The sequence below is a fragment of the Pteronotus mesoamericanus genome, unplaced genomic scaffold, assembly GCF_021234165.1.
Source record: "Pteronotus mesoamericanus isolate MK-2021 breed Mesoamerican mustached bat unplaced genomic scaffold, CSHL_Meso_final contig_182, whole genome shotgun sequence".
NCBI classification, from domain to species: domain Eukaryota; kingdom Metazoa; phylum Chordata; class Mammalia; order Chiroptera; family Mormoopidae; genus Pteronotus; species Pteronotus mesoamericanus.
In genome coordinates, this window is record NW_026555078.1 from 27490329 (window position 1) to 27507336 (window position 17008).

General features: G+C 42.1%; 1 protein-coding gene and 1 non-coding gene across 2 annotated transcripts in view; one reads left to right on the forward strand and one right to left on the reverse strand.

Moving 5' to 3' along the window:
• Nucleotides 1-17008, reverse strand: part of PRKCH (protein kinase C eta) — a 201494-nt gene that overhangs the window by 99393 nt on the left and 85093 nt on the right. The gene's annotated exons all lie outside the window — the stretch shown is intronic.
• Nucleotides 15569-15695, forward strand: LOC129066135 (small nucleolar RNA SNORA40). Its single transcript, XR_008528665.1, has one exon. It is a non-coding gene; the product is annotated as a small nucleolar RNA SNORA40 (small nucleolar RNA).

A 17008-nucleotide genomic window follows, 5' to 3' on the forward strand; every position in this document is an offset into this window, starting at 1 on the left:
CGGATCTTTCTTCTCCACCCACAACCAATCAATCATCAAGTTCTACTAAACCTACCATGATCTGACTCATTGGGTACAGTTCATGCTCATTGGGTACAGTTCGTGTCTTCTTCCTCCTCTCATGTAGACTATGGAATAATTTCTAACTAGTCCTCTTGCATACGTTTGCTCCTCTTTGCAATCCATCCTTAATTCATCTAATTATGCTTATGACATACAATTGGACCATGTCATACTCTTAGTAGGATGACTTCCATACAACAGTCTATGTGAGCCTCCTGTATGGAAGTTAGGTTTACTGTAGTTGTCCTATCTGAACCATAGTAAGGTAAAAGAAGTAGGTTTTCCCCAAAGGGTGGTGTTTCCACTCTCCAACATCTGAGAGAAAGTTGAGTTCTCAGAGAGCAAAATGACTGCAGGGAGGGCCTTAGTCAGGTGAGAGACTAGCCTTTCTTCCGGTCCTTACTCCTTGGGCTATGGACTTGAGGCCTCAGGAATGGGGTGTCTACAAGGCTCCCCAAAGACAGACTGAGGTAGGCTAGTTGTGAGCCCAGTAGTGATGGCATACAGAGAATATGTTAACCATCCCTTGCTAAGAGAAACATCCAGTGCATATTCTGTGTACAGTTCAATTTCTGCCTTGGTTTTACATAGTCCAGCCAGGCCTGAGCTTTGCTTCAGAGAGTGCACTACTGGGGAGCCACCACCCTCCGGGTACCTTGGTAGACAGAGAGGGTCCCAGTGAAAAGTGAGACTACCCAGAGGAAGGTGACCTGGGCTACAAGGTCTAGCACATTGCCCAGGTGGCAGGCAGGTCTCCCCATTGCCAACCTTGGAGAAGCAGGGGTCCTTTAATAGCAGAGCTACTAAGAAGTTAGAAGACCTAGCCCTGGCCATGTAGCACATTTGATTAGAGCATTGTTCCAATATGCCAAGGTTGTGCATCAGGACAAGTACAAGGATCAACCAATGAATGCATAAATAAGTGGCACAACAAAAATTGATGTCCAAGTGTCTGTCTTTCTCTCTGTCCCCCATCCCCTTCACCTCTCTCTAAAATCTATCAATAATTTTTTTTTTAAAGCTAGAAGATCTTACACTCATCTACTAGGTCCGTTCAGTAGACACCATTGCCAAGCTCCCTGACCCAACACCCTTGGCTCTGTGGATCCCATCCCATCTTCTCCTTTCATCCTGCCATGTGACTGGACTCCTTTGGGGATCCTCATTGGACAAGGAAACCGGGACTTATATCCTCCAGCTCCCATCTGCCATGAGTTGGTGGCTGCTTCAGGGGGTGAGGGGGTGGACTCCCCCATTTCCAGCCCTCCTCAACGGCGGGAGAGGAAAGACAAGCATGGCCTCCATGTCATCTGCTATAGAATGGCTTTGCACTCACTCTGGTCCTGAGTTCTTATTTGTACTTTGCTACCACATGCACTTCCCAGCCAGCTGCTTCAAACTCTTTGTGGAATGAGGTAAAGTATAAATAGAAAATTCTTACAATAATAATCTTCAACTCGTATTGTGCCTACTCCTTTCTGCACACATCATTTAGTGACAGAAATTCCCTCTTGTTCCCTAAGGTTAAATGCGAGACTCTTATAATTCCCTTCTACAAAACTGGTAAGAATTTCTTCTCTGTTGCTGTGACTCTACAAATATTTCATTTCCCACCACTGATTTCATCCATGACTAGAATTCCAGCTGCCCCTTCTTCATTCTTCAGTTTTTTAAAATGAAAATTAAACATTGCTCAGTGGATCGTAACCACCGGCTTTCAGGATGAGGAGGAAACGGGTGTCTGTTCCATCAAGTTCGGATTGGATTGTTCCTCTCCCTGTCATCCTGACTCCCTGGATGACAGCTCAGAATGACATATCTCAACTCCAAGCTTAGGTTCGAGAAAGTATCTGGGTTTATATGCTTAAAAATGGAAACATTTTCCAATTATCTGGTCATTTTTCTGTCCCCTTCATACTAAGTTTAACTGGGGAGAAAATGTCCTACTCATGGCATCTCCTGTCCCCCCAATAACCTTTTGAACTTGACATAATAAAACAATGAAGCCATCAGAGGGTTCCAGCTGGCAGAGCAGAGGCAACATGTAAAATGTCTCTTTTTGCTCTCTGGCGGTGGTTTTTATATAAAGATAATATATGATCACTACAGAAAACTCAAATGATACAGAAAACTATAAAGCAAAAGAGTTTCTTCTTAAAAATCATCTTAAATCTCCCCACACTTTGAATCACTTTGAATATTTTGGTGAACATGCCAGATAGATACACTGGAGAGATACACAATTTTATGTAAATAGTGTCATACTCTATGTGCTGTTTTGCCAAGTGCTTTTCACCAAAACATCTTCCTATAATTTTAAAACATTTTATTCTTCAGGACCACTTTAGATTTACAGTGAAACTGAGAGGGAGAAACAGGCACTTCTCCCACACCCTCTGCCCTACACACGCACAGCCTCCTCCATATCATCATCGCTCGCCAGGAGGGCGCATCTCTTAGGAAGAGGAATCTGCGTCGGCACATCGCAGCACCCAAAGTCCATGGCTTCCCTTAGGGTTCACTCTCAGGCTTGGAAAGTGTAAAAGGACATATGTCCATCGTTATAATATCATACAGAGTACTTTCACTCCACAGAAATCCTCTGTGCTTTGCCTGTTCATCTCCTCCCCTTCTCCCCATCCTGAAACCACTGAACTTTTTACTGTCTCCGTTACTGTCTCCGTAGTTTTGCCTTTTCCAGAATGTCATATAAGTGGAATCATAAAGCAGGTAGCCTTCTCAGAATGGCTTCTTTCACTTATTAATATTCATTTAATATTCTTTCTTGTCTTTTCATGGCTTGATTGCTGATTTCTTTTTAGTGCTGAATGATATCACATTGTCCAGATGGACTACCGTTTGTTTATCTTTTCACCTCCTGACAAATACCTTGGTTCCTTCCAAGTTTTGGCAGTTATGAATGAAGCTGCTATAAACATCTGTGTGCAGGTTTTAGTGTGGACAAAAGTTTTCCATATCTTCTTTTAGGAAGTTACTATTTCTGTTTTTATAGCATCTAATACTAAAGTTACTACGTAATCATCATGTCTTATAAAATGAATATAATCATGAATAACTTAAAAGTAAATTAATAGCATTAGCATATCATCTCTCTGAAAGTAGGGTTTTCCTATTTGAAATCTCTGTGTTTTTTCTCATTCCATGGAAACTGAGAGCGCTCTTTCCACCCGCACCCCAGCCCCAAGCTCAGGTTGGTCTTCCTTCCTCACAAAAAGGATTCTTATACAAACAACCTGTCCAACCAAAATCTTTTCCAGATAAACATGTGTTTCCTGCTGAGAACTAAAAAGATCCTGCCCCTTAGTTTGGCTAATTCCATTTCCCTTTCCATTTTTTTTCTCATTTCCACTAGTAGATTTCTAAGGCCCCTTCTAAGCTTTCAAGTTCTGATTTTATAATTTTAGAAAAGCCTTGCAGGATATTAGCCATGAGGAATATGATGCTTAATCACTTCCTTCTCCCACTACATGGATGGAATGAAAGCAATGCTGCCTCCCTCATGTTCCTGATCCAACATGATTTTTAAAACTACGGCACCACTGCTCATTGTAAACAGACTAATGCAAAACCTAACACTGAAGGTAAAATACCTTATCCCATAACCAAATTTCCGGCAATGCTGATGCAAGGCCTTTGAATCTCAGCTTTTTATGGCAGTTAAAAAAAAAAAAGAGGTAAGGAGACAGCTGCTTCAATCAGATGTCCTTTATGTCGTATAGTCACTTCCTGTCAGAGGCTAACAATTTAGAAGCATATATCTGGGCTACTAGCAGGCTTTTTTTGTTCTTTTTGACAATTGCATTAGGCTTTAAACAGGAACAAAATAAAATTTAAGAGAGATAAAGAAATTAAACTCGTTTATTTTTTAAAAGTATAAATAAAGGTTTGGTATTGATCAGGATTAAAAATTCTGACGAAAGTAGATTTTGAATTAGTAATGAATCTGTTGTCATTATGTCTCTGCTACCAGAAAGAGAAAATTTCACTAGCCAGAGACAAATGAATTCTTCTTCCTTAAAACCCATTCAGAGGGCTTTCATTATTACTATGAATAGCTCAGTCTATATCCTTGAATACGAGTTCGTACTTTTCTAGAAAAAGCAGATGTATAAAAGAATACTCCAAACAGCTGCATAATGTGCACCAATGCCTCCATCCTCTGATGTCTTTAGTACCAGGTAAACACTCTACATTAACAAAAGTCTGGATAGTTTCATTTTAATTTAGAGGTTTATAATAATTTAGTGAACATATAGTCTACGCAATAGTTTCACCAACTGCTAGAGTTGCCACTAAAAAATGAAGAGCAAGAGACCTTTTAACCCTAAACTGTCATTCAATTTACAAATCATTTTGAGGACAAGGCAGTATTCTGCCCCATTTTGGACAATGAATAGCAGATTGTCTTTCATTTTGGCCTTGGTCCCCATACTGGCTCTAAGCACACTCAACCTCTTTCTTCCCTCCCCATCGTATGCTCATTCAACCAACAGGTTTCCAACATGTATGTCATGTTGGACACTGGGATGGGAAGCAGGGGTTCAATGGAGAAGAAGATACAGTCATGCCCTCAACAACTGAAAGTCTAACGTTGGAGAAAGATTGTCAATGGCTTTTACTATGCATAGTTTCAATTTCCACTGGATTGTAGAAGGGCATGAGTCTCACTCAGGCGTGGGAAAACAAGGGGGCTTATTTTGAGAAGCATAATAAAACTACAACTTTCAAAACAAGTAAAGGGGAGGTGAATCGGGAGAAATGGCAAAGAATGTTGCAGGAAGAATCTGAATGTACCAATGTCCAGAGTTAAGGGAATATAATGTTCAAGGAACTCCTATATTCACCTTCTGACCTCATCACTTTAACATCTCATGGCTGCCCCATCATCATCAAATACTTATCAAATGTCTACTATTTACTAGGGCCGAGACCACCAAGCCAGAGTACCCCACTGAGCTTCTCAGATCACTATGCTGAGGTACAGGAAGAAACAACTGGGCCTTCCATTTGTTCGTTTCTCTCTTTCTCCATTTACTGCTGGGGATAATTTATAGTGTTTATAACATACATAGTACTACGTATGTATAAAATTAACAAGGCAATATACATATATTCGGGGTGCCTGCTTAACCATTGTTCACTGATATCTGCATTATCAGAAAAGTTTGGAGGCCACTAATCTAGGTGGGCTTACATTCTAGTTAGAGAAACAAACTATAAAGAGACGGAAAGTACCAAGCAGCAAAGCTCAGTGCTACCTGCAGGTGCGAATAGGGTTAAGGGGCAGGAAAAGATACCTAGTGCCAGGGCGGTTGGGAAGGGCACCATGGCCGAGATGGCATTTAATTTTTAGACCTTGATGGAACAGTAGACCTTAGACCAAGTAGAAAGTTTAGGGAGGACATTCTATCTGCGAAGCCTAACATAAGTGCAGGTGCACGGCATTGGGGAACGATGAGAAAACCAACTTCTCTAACACAACGGGTCCTCACAGAGTAGGAGGACGTATATGATGGGGATCCTGGAGTGGAGACAATGGGGGCAGGACAAGGGGCATCAGTATCAGGCTAAGAAATCCTACTTCCTCCTGTGGGCAGTAGGGATCCTGAAAAAGTCATGTATTCCTTCTGTGCAGTGACAAGCTTTCTCTGGAAATGAAGAAGCTTAGCTAAATGGTCAGTGAGGTTCCTTCTAACTCTTAAGAGGCTTTGTTGCCAGTGAAACTACCATATTTTGCCGTGTATAATGTGTACTTTTTTTGCCCAGAATTTGGAGGAAAAAATAAGGGTGCACATTATACATGGGTATAAGGATTCCATAACCTGGGTATAATAATGGGTATAATAATCTCATGCATAATGCACACAAAATTGTGGGTTCTATGTTATACATGGCAAAAATGGTAGCTTTCAAGAATGAGGGCAAAAGAAAGGTATTTCAGAAAACTGAGATAGTTCACCACCAAGTACCTTCATGAAATAAACTTTTAAAGGGTGTATGAGATTTCAAATAAACTTTTTCAAATAAACTTTTAAAGGGCGTATGAGATTTCTCATATTTCAAGAAGGAAAACCACCCTCAAAGAAAGGTCTGAACTACAGAAGAAGATGGTGAGTAAAAACAGTACAAGCATGTAGGTAAAAATAAACAAACAAGGATGGAATAAGTAAGCAATGATGTCTAGTTACTGATGCTTCAAAAGAAAAATAAAAATAATTTAGAATGCCAACCAATTGCATGTGGATCACAAGGAAGGTGACCAGAGCTACAGCCTTTTAAGATCCTTGTTTGCTCAGTAGGAGGGTAAAGTAATGGCTAACTTTAGATTCTGTTACATAGACAGGTGAAAATTCCAAGCATAGCCATGTAAAGGGAGAAAAAAAGGTTTCTCTCCCAAACCAGGAGAGAGAGGAAAATGGAGTTGGAGGAGATGGTGATGGGGAGAATCTCAATCAACTTAAAAAAAGAAAAGAAAGGAATGTAACTACTTGCTGTTTATAAGACACAAACCTAAAACGTAGTGGAAAAAAGTAGAAAGTCAAAGAATGAAAGAAGATACAAGACCAATACTAAGAGAAATGCAATGTAATCACATCAATGTCAGATTAAATACACTGTAAGAGAAACAGAATTACTTGAAATAAAAAGAAGTGACCGTGTGATGACAAAGGTTTGTTTCACCAGGAGAATATACAATAACAATGTATATGTCTAATAGCATGGATGTAAAAGAAACGAATAAACAGCATTCACTGATTGTATAAAATTGTTCACTGTGGAGCTGAGTCATATGATAGGGTTACACTCTCTTCTCTAGGCATCCATTCTGGACCACTCTAAACAAACTATTCCAAATGTCAAGCTCAAATACATTCTCTATTCTTTTATTCCAACAGTTGTTCAACAGTTGGCATCTACTTTCCATGTTCTAGTGCTCCACAGTCTCATAAATATTTAGTGTGGTTGTTCTTATAAATTTTAACCATTCTAGTGGCATTTTAATGTGGTTTTCATTTGAATTTCCTTACTGCATAAAAATGTTAAACATGTTTTCATGTGCTTGTTGTCCGTTAATTTTTTTTTTGAGAAAATGTCTGCTCAAATCTGCCCATTTTTAAAAAATGGAATCGTCTTTCATTTGTACCATGATTTTCTGGTACACCTATTTATTTTGGGGGAGAGGTTAGGAACTATTTTTCTGGTTGAGAAAAGAAACATATACCTCTAGTAACAACTCAATGGAATTCACCTGAGAACTCTTTGCCCAAGACTGTGACCAGACTGAGGAAGACAAAGAAGGTTCCAGAAACATTAGGGCTCACACTTCCTTTTCATAACATTCTAGGGAAGGGTGAGGGGAATGGGAACAGAAAATCTGCATTTAGGTGTTGAAAAATTTAATGTATATATTATTCTGGCCAAGAAGCAGAGAGAAATCACACTCTTGCCAAGTTTCTTTTTATACCATTTCTAGCTGAGTAAGATAATCCAGTTAAACTTTAATATTTTAAAATTTTAGTAAAATAATCCAAATTACATCAATTCTACTTCATCTCCATTTACAATTCCTAGTGCACACACACAGATTTTTTTTCTGTCTGCTTCAGAAGGAGTCTTGCTAACATCACTGTCACATTCTTTATTAACTGAAATACATTTGATTTTAGCAACTTCCACTTCAACTGGTCAACTATGGCATGGTTCACGGGGTGGGCAAAAGTAGATTTACAGTTGCGGGTATGTGAAACACAGAGTTTATTCTTGTCTTCTTGTTTATTAATTTGTATTTCTCCAGACGAACAACTGGAACCCTAGTTTTGCCCACCCCTCTATTCCAAGATCCCTGAGGCTCTGAAAGCGTCAGCAACAGGCATGACTCTTCATCTCCCTTTCTTGGAAGCAGCTATTGCACAGACATAAAAAAAAAAATTCTTAAATCCATTTTTGATCACAAAGATAAAAAGCTGTGGATGAGAGCATGCCCTCTAACTATAAACCATAAACCTGGACCATTTGCCCTTGAGAAAGGGTTGACTCAGTTCTACAGGTTCCTATTTGAGCTGTTTGCACAGTTTATAAATTGGTTCCTTAGTGTGACATAGTAATTCTGATGAAAGAGGCCTAAAAAATGCCTGTGTCCTTTCTGGCCTTCCAGGCTACCTTTTCTCAGTTTCATATTTGTGTGGAATGAAGACACAGCAGCCAGTTTCATTTGATCTGTAAGGAATGAATCTTTTCATGTTTCCTTCTATTCTCCAGATAACTGGATACTCATTGTGAAACTGTTTAACAGTTAAGAGATAATTCCCTCTTGCTTTAATTTTGCTTCCCTTAAGACCTTATTTTTAACCTTTAGCCTTATTTTTAACCTTTAGCCTTGATTGTGGAATCCAAGGTTGGGACATGAACTGTAACATTCAGAATTCTTTAAACTGTCTATGCAAAAAGGGAAAAAGGATTACTACTAAAAGTTTGATCCACCTCTACCTCCCCTCCAAAAAGGGGGCAGGTATTTTAGAGACCCACTTACAAAACAAGGCTAGCTAGAGAAAAAAATTATTTTTAACTTTTATAGGCAATCATTGAATCTCAAAAGCAAACCAGTAGGGAATATTTTCTGTGACTGAAAGACCGAGAAATATTTCACTTTCCCAAAGTAAGAGCTCCCATTAACACAAGCGAAGCACTTTTGTCATTTACTGTAAGTACCAGGTTAACGCTCCGTTGATAGAAATAAAGTGGATCAATTGTCAAACGACCTATTTTGGTAAGGGCTTACAACAAAGAGCGGTGGCCTCAAATCAGCGAATAAATAAGTTTAGTAATTCTCTGCCTCAGGGGCAGCCCAGCAACTCGGCGGGGGTTTGGGAGGAGAGCCACGTGGCTGCCTTTGGGAACGCACACATTTCCCCCTGACAAACCTGTCTCTAAACCACTTTGGTAAGCTGCATTCCTGAAGCGATAACTCATGAGAGATGAAAGAGTTGAATTTCCTCAAACAAAACTTTCCGCATTTTCTAGTAGTTGTGTGAGAACATTCCTCTGTGAACACGAGGATATGGGTAAAAGACCCTGTAGAGAAATGGTTTTTCAAGAAACGATAGCCTTCCACTTAAAACTGTAAATCATACTAATAACAGAGACTTTCTTCTTTCAGTGTTTGTGGCAAACTCTAAACAAAACAAAACTCTTCATGGGAAACCACTCAGACTTCCTTGGGGCAAAATTACAATCTAAGACTATAAAGAAATTATCCTGGATCACAGGGTTATTAAGAAGTGACACCTCTGATGAAAACACTCCTAACAAGGCTGTCTGCCCAGACTTGTGGAAGAGCTAAGAGTCTTGTGTCAGCAGTGATAAGGGCAGTGTGAACTAAAACTTCTACTCTGCAGCATGGGTCTGGTGGTCTGCGCACTGTGTTTTGGATTAATAGTTAAAGAAATCATAGTTCTGATTTTTAGAATATGTTTTCATTGAAGGCACTGGTAAGCATTGCACAACAGGGAATGTGACAGCTTGGCAGTGAGTGCAGGGCACAGGCACACAGAACGGGCAGGGACATGAGCACATTCCTCCGTGTGAAAAAGCCAAACGAAACTGTCCCAGGATGCACCCTGCTCTGCCTTCCACTGAAGTGGAACTCAAGTGCAGCCAGGATTCTCCAAGAGGAGGAGTATAGGGTTATTAGCTTCCATTCAGAAATTCATGACTGATGGATAAGGTGGATGAAGTCACAGACACAATGACAACAGACTTTTAAAGAGCTGACATATCCCAATCTTACATTTATGGCCCTCCTGAGCCTGGACCAACATCCCCTTCCTGGTTAAAAACCATCCCCCCCTACACAAATCTGTGCTCCAAACTGGTGTCCTGGTCACTCAGGGCCCCTCCTCCTGCCGGGCTCTACCCAGGTCACTCCCCTCACCAGGAGTGGCTTCTCACTTCCTCAGAGCCAATCCTCATAAAAGTACTTCCTCCTCCAAAGTGTCTGCACAACCCTCCAGCTAACAGGTTTCACTTCTTTTCTTCCTTGCTAGCACTACTGCACAGTGCTGATGCCCTTCTGTGCACAATGCTCCATTCAGCCTTCACCGTTTTGCATAGTCATTCAATTGCTTGTGCATTTCTGCCTCTTACCTCAAGTAGACAAAAAATTTCTTATGGGCTAGAGCTAAATTTTACAGTTTTGTATCCTCCCAGGATCTGTCATAATCAGTGCCTAACACCCATTAGTGGCATCCTTGAGGATCATACTAATAAACACCTGAAAATTACAAAATGCAAGGTCAAGACCCCTTGTTCCCATTTCTGGGTCTCTAGGATGCTGTGGTTCAATGGGACTGCCTGCTTCTCAAAGGCCATTGCACGTGGCAGCTGTGATGTAGTGATCTGTAAAAGGGTCAGGTGTCAGGGCTCAGGGCCATGTGGGAACTTTAATTCAGGCTCCAACACTACGTATGTATATAAACTTGGGCAACTGCTTTTATTAAGTAAAACATTTGTGGAATCACAAATCTGGAGCAGGAACACTGTTAAAAAATACGGTTCTTAAGTATAAATGAGAAATTGCATGGATGTACATGCACACGTGTGTGTATACACATGCATGTATGTACACACAAATGCAATGCCTGGGGACTCATTAAGCTCACCGTCTCTTGTAGTATTTCTGCTTGTTAAAAATTGGAGATTCCCAGAGTCTATTCCAAATAAAATCAGAAATCTGGGGTGGGGGCCAGGAATCTGCACTGTAAACTCTGAGAACCAGTGGTCCTGCAGGAAGAACCCAAATAAACAGAGTTAAAATGCAAAAGCAGTTGTTGCACAGCCAGGGTTCTATGAGACCTGAGGATGGGGCCAGCCAGTCAAGGAATCTGCAGCCCCCACAGAGGTGGTAACCCCTGAAATGTACCTAAAGCCTGAGCAGCACTGTTCAGGGGGAGAAGCAGGAAGAACAGGAAATACGCAAGAAAGGCCTTTTTGAACAATCCACACCCTGCCGGGCCCCTATTTAAAAACCATTTAATGGGTGCCTTCAGGCCACAGGGGAAAGTCCTAAACCAGCACATCTGCTGGTTTTCCTGCCCACACCAAACTTCATCACTCACCCATCACTGCCTGACCCCAAGGTCCATGCCAACTCCTCTCCTTACTGTCCAACTCCACCTCCCACCAAAACAACTTACTTCAGGACTTGCCTTATTGTAACTACTCAAGCCAGGGGTTGATTACCCTCTTCATAGGGTCCCCAGAACCAACACCAACACTCTTATCCCAGATTCACAGTTTACCAGTGTTAGATTGTAGATGAGGTGTATGCATGTCGGGGAGATGTACTCCCAGTGCTCTGCATATAACTAGCCATGAATGAATGAATGAATGAATGAATGAATGAATGAATGAACAGAAACATTAAAGAATGTTCCGCATTCAGACACATGCAAGTGGTTTGCTGTTGCTGGAACTACAGTAAGAATTAAGGACTAGTAGGAGAGGAGATTTGAAAGGAAGGTCAATACCAGGGCTGGACAGGAAGGAGGAGTGCAAGCCTTCACAGATCACAGAAAGGCACTGAGAGGTTTCAATGTTAATAGATTCCATCAATTCTTTCACGATAAGGCCAAGAGAGAACCTAGGTCACAAGGGCTGGTTTGTGATGATTAAACAAGAGAATATATGTAAGAACAATGCATACATTACAAAGTATAAATGTAAGACTATTTTCTGCAACTCCTAACCATTAAATCCATTGATCTTATAATGTTTTCATATTCCTATCAGCATTACCTAGAACTGGTTGCATATTTTGATGACAAAGGGTGACAAAAGTGTAACACTCAGGAAATGCAGTTGCTTATTAGGGCACTATGGGGAACAGAGCATCCTGGGAACTCCACGCCCCTTTCAAAACAAACCAATTATATACCCGGGTCACTCTTAAAACCATCTCCTAGATAATGTCTACAACAACTAAGTGCGTATCAGTGGTAAGTTTTGTTGACCCTTTGTCTTCAGCTCAGTGGTTTGTATCCTCATCTGATAGCAATAATCCACACTACAGATTTAAATAAATCAAATTGATTTCACACCTGAAGCATGGAGTAGAAACCTTTTGCCAAATAGCCTTATAGCTAGCTTCCCCCTCGTGGGCCAAAGGGGGCTGCGGGGTGTCAAGTCCCCTACCCAAGTTGTCCCCCTGAACTCCTCTCCTCCAGCCCATGGCCAGGAGGACAGGAGGGAGGAGGATGACAAAGGAGCATTGAAAGTGGCTCTTATCAGCCCCTTCCAGGAATTCTACGCCAACCTCCGCAGGACTCCTGAAGCGTTTCTGGAAGTGGTTTTTCTCAGCAAGGCTGGAGATCCACAGATGGACATGTAGATAAAATGAGTCTGTTCGCTCCTCTGCTCCCAAAGCTAACTGCAACGATCATGTGGTCTTTGGGTAAACGAAACGCTGCTGTAAGCACCAGAGGCTTTCAGAAGCAGCCAGACAGATGTTGAGGACAAGGGGCAAGTCCTCTAGCAAGGGACGGGCTCTCCTGAACTCAGGACTCCAGCTGTGGCCTGGGGGCAGAAGGAATTTGCTGGACAGAAAGGCTGAAGCTGAGCCCCCTAGGCACCCAATCCCCCCCGCCCTCCAGGCTCATGTCACTTGGGTCACTGAGTGACTCCCTCAGTGGTATGATTTTTTATACTGACACCCACATACCTGGGGTACAGTGTATGCCTGTGGGACAGGCTTCCCCATACTTCCACTGGCCCAGGTTAGGGAGGGAAGGTGGGAGGGGCGCACGCCAATCCCCCCAGAGCCCCTCCATGGATGCTGAGAGTGACAGGGGAGAGGAGGCCGCAGCGGGTTCCCTGAAGGAGAGGCACAGTCGCTCACACACATGTACAGAAGCACACGTTACTCCCTAAGTACAAAGTGCAGGAGTGTAACAATCCACCCTATGATTCTGAATGACTTTGTTCAAACTGGGATCCGGCTGACATCTGGCTGCAAGGGGATGCAAGCACTGGCCCACCCTTGGCACCCCCATGAGCAGAGCCAGTTCTGCTGAGTCTCAGGAAAGATGGGGTTCGCACAGCAGAGGCAGGCTCTGGACTGAGAGCCACAAGCCTTCAGGGGGCATCTCCGGCAAAACAGGGCAAATTGTGAGGGCCAAACCCTAATGCATGGGGAGTCCGGTGAACACCGTGCAACCCTCTCTACTTCCTTGTTCAATACTTGCAAGTGCACATATAGGTGTGCATTTGGGTTCAAAATACCTATGGATTTGTCTAATTTTAGCTGTTTTACTTTATTTGTAACCAGTTCCCCACACTGCAGATTTCTTAAGTGACAACGGAGCCCTCTGGGATGGCGTGTCCATGAAGCTCAGAGCTCCACACCAGCTCCTCAAACACCACCAGCAAGAGGGTTGGGGGCCCCAGGCAGAGTTATGAAGGAGTTTAATCCCACTTCCAAAGCATCGGCTCTTTAAAAAAAAAAAAAAAAAAAAATCGGTTTGATAGACTGTATTGCATTGGTTCTCAACTGGATGTGATTTTGGCCCCCAGGGGACATCTGGCAATGTCTAGAAACATTTTTGATTGTCACAATTAGAGTGAAGGGGATGGTACTGGTATCTAGAGTGTAGAGGCCAGTGATGCTGCTAAAAACCCTACAATGCACACCCAATATCCCCGCAACGAAGAATTACTCATTCTCAATACTAATAGGGCTGAAGTTGAGAGCATTGTGGTATTTGGGTTCTGTAGATTTCGTTTGGAAGAAAAAAAGTATTTTGTTGCTTAAAAATAAGTTTGAAAACTTCTGCTCTAGGACACCTTCCTGGACCCAAACTATTCAGCAGCATGATAAAGACTCTTTTGTATTGAGCTTCAAAGTCCTATGATAGTACAGATTTTTAAAAATTCCCATAATAGGTCTTTTGGAAAACCTCTGGCTGTTATAAAGAACTAAGAAATTTCTTTTTTCCTGTTAAACATGGAGTGGAAATCAAGGCCCTGTAACCAGCTAGTAGAACATAATGCAAGCTTCCTACTGAGAATCTAAATAACTTCAACCAGAGGGGGGAGATCAAGTGGAGGCTGAGGGTTTGCCTTGATGGGAAGCCACGGGTGTTGGCCTTATAGAGATCAACTCTCCATCAGTCAGGCAGAGCGCCAGAAGTTAAATATATTGCTTCTTTTAGGAAGGAAAGTGAACAATGGCCTCTTCATTTGAAGCCACAATGGGAATTTAGGAAGGGGCAGAGCATAATTCCCAGGATGGAAAATGGCCCAGGCTTCAACGTTCATGTCCTTGCTCTTCTGGGACAGCCTCTGAGAGATTTCCAATCATTGCTGGTGAGCTCTCCGTTGATTAATTCCAATGCAAGATCCAGGGACTACTAAGTGGCACTTCTGATGACGAGAAAAGGAACGATACTGATTCTAGGGTCAAGGGAAGCAATACAGGTGCCCAACATATCACGAAGGCTTCCTGCTGCTCTGGGATCTCTGGGAGGCCTCTCTGCCAAGGAAACCAACATCCCATGCTCAAGCTAATCCTTCCAGGTATCAAGGCACGATCCACATAACACAGCACAGGCCGCTCTCTAAGCCGTTTCATCTCCTGAAGTCATCAGCCCTTCTTCCAGGATGTGCCCCAGGTCCCTTTTGCATTAATCATTATACGTCGTGCTGAGCAGTATTTAGATGACCATCTTCCTACTCAGACTGAGCTGTTTGAAAAGCAGGGATACTGTCACACTCACATTTTAACACCAGGACACAAACTGGTGTTAAACCTGGTACATGAGGGATTTATTATTTAATGAACAAATGAATGAACTTGACCTGCCAAACATGCAAACATGAGGGACTTACTATTTAATGAACAAATGAATGAACTTGACCTGCAAACAAACAAGCTTGAAAATCTGACCTACCCAAACTCTACACGACTAGCCAAATCCTCCCTTACGCTGGACGTGCAGTTTGCACTGTGTGAACGTAAGCGCAGACCTTGCTTCAGTAAACACGGCCGAGGAACAGGATAGGCCTGTGCAGATGTTAGATCCTTCTCCAGGAACAATTCCACAGGTGAAACAATTGCAGGGAGGAGAAATTCAATAAACAGCTGTCCTTTGAGGTGGCAAAAGACACACTCTCCCTTTTCAAGTGTAATCAGCAGGTCAGCTGACTTTGCCTCTACCTTTTCAGCAGAGAAACAACCCCAGTGTGGCTTCCTCATCAGTCCTTAGAAGCATCCACAAAAAAGCCCTCACAGACAAAGAAACTGCAAACACAAATACACTTTCAACCTAGTTGCTTTCAGTTAGACTTATCAAGTTTTGTAAGATAAAGACTCAATCACTCTTTCGAGGTCTTTTCTGTTTTCTTTCTTTTTTAATGAGAACTGGCTATTGGGATCTTTCCCAAGCAGTGGCTTCAGAACTGCTGGGGTGGACTCTGTATAAGAAAAGATGATAGCACTTGTGTTTGTTTTTGTTTAATTTGTGGGCAAAAAACTACATACAGGTGCGAAAAATAAATCCTCTTTTGCAACCCAGAACTCATTGTCAGTATGAGTTTTGATACATATGAGAAGGAACAAGATACAACAACAAAAACAACAAAAAACAAAAAACAAAAAACAAAAAAAAAAAAAGAAAAGATGAGTCCCCGTTGCACCAAGTCCTGCCTCAGACCACAAAATATGTCTAACATATACACAATTAGTGTTCATGTTCAAATAATCTTGTAAGTTAAAAATCCAATTGAAGGCTTTATTGAATTTATTAAATTGTGCCATTAAGTATATTATTAACCCAACAAAACATGGAGCCTAACTAGATAAACTCAGGTGAGATGCTAGGAAACTGAGTAAAGACCTTTGATAATCAAAAGGGTCAGAACGCACTAAGCCAGCTCATGTAAAGAATTTCCTCTGCTGAGCTCTACTAAAAGCTCTGGAGATAAGGCCCTTTCAGTTAAACCAATAAGGAGAGATCAGGAAAGAGCATCAAGAATGGGGGATACTAATTAGGGTTCTATTCAGTAAAGGGATCTGGGGATGCACACAGCTGGGAGAAAGGCTTTCAAAGAAGTCTGCCCTAAGGACCAACCTTGCCTTTTGAGACTAAAGTAGCTGTCAGTGCTTAATGAAGGGACTTTAAACCCCGCCCTATACCAGAGCCCAGCCTCTCCTTGCCAGGTATGAGGGCTACCGAAAGCGGGAAGACACGAGGAAGATAGAATTTCAGGGCCCCTGAGCACAGCCCTTATAATGTCACATAAAAGTAGGTCCCCTTTAGTGTTTTAAGTGCAGCAGAATGTTGGGTGGGAATTGTCCTGTTGTCCCAGAATGTTAGCTGAGGACAAAAGGCTCTAAGCACCTCTAATCTGAGTCTGAGAGCCCCCTCCCTTCAGAGCTTCCTGGAGACAGGACCCCCAACCTCACCACCAGATCTGCACTGCTCCCCTGGAGACAGAACAAGTCTGAGGGAGAAGGGGGTGACAGCATGAGAGGGGTGCGGGACTACTTGCTTCCCACCCTAGGGCTGAGGGAGGGAGCTCCAAGACAATGGTTCCTGCGGGAGAAGAGGGAAGCTGGGGAGGAATAAAGGGGATGTTGGACTTCAGGACAAATCTTCACCTTCCTTGAAGGAGGTCAAGAGGTACAAACTCCCAGTTATAAAATAAATAAGTGATGGGCATGTAATGTACAGCATGGTGACTACTGTTGATCGACAATACCATATTACCTATTTGAAAGTTGCTAAGAATGTAAACCTTAAAAGTCTTAGGTGCATCTTGAACCAGTCCTACTTAATGAAGTCAATTGGGCTTACTGCAGTGAACATTTCACAATATATACAAATATTGAATCACTATGTTGTAAATCTGAAACTAATATATGTTCATTGTA